Genomic DNA, 2,283 nt, shown 5'->3' on the forward strand with positions numbered 1-2,283 from the left:
AATTTTTCACATTTGAGACATGCATTTGTCTTCTTGTTGTTCATTAGCAGGTCATGTATTGATATTTTTCTTCTATGAGAAACTCAGCATACATTCTAGGATGTTACAATGTTCACTTTGAGAAGGATAAGAAATGATTAATGTGGCAAAGGGAAGGAGACATTGGCAGTACAGAATGAAAGAAACTCAGTGTTGGGAAAATTAAAAATATCTTACCAGCCCAGAGAATCCTCTTTACAAATTGTGGAAAAGAAAGAAAATAGTTTTATTATTGAATAAGCATTAAGCCAATTACAATGTGCATTGTAAGCAATCCACTGAGATAATACAAAGACAGAAAGAAATTCTACCCTATTCATTCAAGCAGTCACAGTCCTTTACATCATTTTCTTAAGACTAACAGTAACTTGTCCTCATATAAGAGGACAGCACCATTTGCTATATGTTCTTTCATGGTTCATTCCAAATTCACCTGGTAATTGAGGTAGCCATTTGTGTTAGCTAGTTGCCTTTATCCAAAGAAATAATAAAGCTTCTCTGTCTCTATGACAAGCAGATAAGGACAGCTCAGAGAAAGGTGCCAAGGCTAAACTCTGCAGGTGTATGGGAGATAGGGACACTATCTTCTTTGATGTTTACATTTCAAAGAGATGGCTCCTAGGTCCTTAAGAAAATCATTTCTGGTTGGAAAGCTAGCTAGAGGCTTGCTTTCCCTTTACAACGATTTGCATAAATATCAAAGGGTTAAATAAAGGATTTAGGAACATTAGGTATCTCTGGAATTGCCCCCAGAAAAAAGGGAGGGGGAATTGTTTATTTCCATCTCTGCAAAGGAGAAAATATTCTTTCTTTCTTTTTAAAAAATATTTATTTATTTATTTATTTGGCTGCACAGGGTCTTAGTTGTGGCATGTGGGATCTTTCGTTGCAGCGTGCAGGCTTCTCTCTAGTTGTGGCATGCGGGCTCTAGAGCACACGGGCTCAGTAGTTGCAGTATACAGGCTTAGTTGCCCTGCGGCATGTGGGATCTTAGTTCCCCAACCAGGGATTGAACCAGCATCCCCTGCATTGGAAGGCGGATTCTTAACCACTGGACCATCAGTGAAATCCACCCCCGTTTTTTTTTCAATTTACTGTTACACCAGATAGTGGTGAAGTTAGACTAAGTTGTTGGTGATATTGAATCAGTAAGAAAAAAATACTTTGGTGACAGGGAGCATAGTAATGAGAGTGCTAGCTTAAGAACTGCAGAGATTTTGGTGATATCAAGAAAATATCTGGAACTATTAGCACTATAAAAATGAGAAACAAAACCTTTTTTTTTAATTTTACTTAATCTTTAAGGTAAGCTTTTAAAGAATCATAAAATCAAGTAATTATATTCTAAGGTTTGGAAGAAACCTTGGGGGTCATCTGGTCCAATTACTTACCAAGGTAGGGATGTTTTCTGTAGCATTCTTGTTAAATGTATATCCAGCCTCAACTTGAACATCTTTGTTAATGGAAATTGTATTCTTTTATGAGGGTTCATTCCATTGTTGAATAGTCCATATAGAAGAAGTCCCTCTGTTGAAAAAAAAAAATCTGGCTTTGTACCTTTTGCTCATTAATTTAGTCTTGGCTTTGCCAACTGAAAAAAAATGCACAATGTAAAAGTTGAGAATTATGTTTTATTTGGGGTATTACTGAGGACTGTAGCCCGGGAAGGCAGCCTCTCAGACAGCTCTGAGGGACTCTTCCAAAGAGATTGGGAGGAGCCAGGATGTATAGGAATTTTGCTGAAAAAGAACCCTAGTAGTCGAGCATCAAAAGATTACTGCTAATCACAAAAAACAGACGTCTCAAGTAATGATTTTAGTGCTTTTTTATGTATGGGAAGATGCAAGAGTTTGGGCTCATTAAAATTATACCTTTGATATACATCTTAACTATCTGGGGCCAGTATCCTGTTTTTCTCCATGCTGAAACCCCCTTGGGGGCAGCTGCAGTGGCTGATGGCTTGATGGCCCCATCATCCTTTGTTTACTGAAATGGCAGGCGACTTTCTTTGCCAACAGCTTCTAGACGCAAAGAGTGGATATGATCTTTGGTTTACGTAGGTGGCAGTTCTTTATATATTTGAAGACAGTACCTCTCAGGTTTGTTCAACTGATTGTTCTACTGGTTTTCATTACCGTGAAGTTTCAAAGTTCTTTCCCTCCTAGGCACCTGCTTTGGACTCACTCACTTAAATTTGCTAATGTTCTTTCCCTTAACTCAGAGCCATTAATCAGTGCTTTTTGG

The sequence above is a fragment of the Mesoplodon bidens genome, assembly GCF_964165515.1.
Source record: "Mesoplodon bidens genome assembly, chromosome: 3".
Lineage (NCBI taxonomy): Eukaryota > Metazoa > Chordata > Mammalia > Artiodactyla > Ziphiidae > Mesoplodon > Mesoplodon bidens.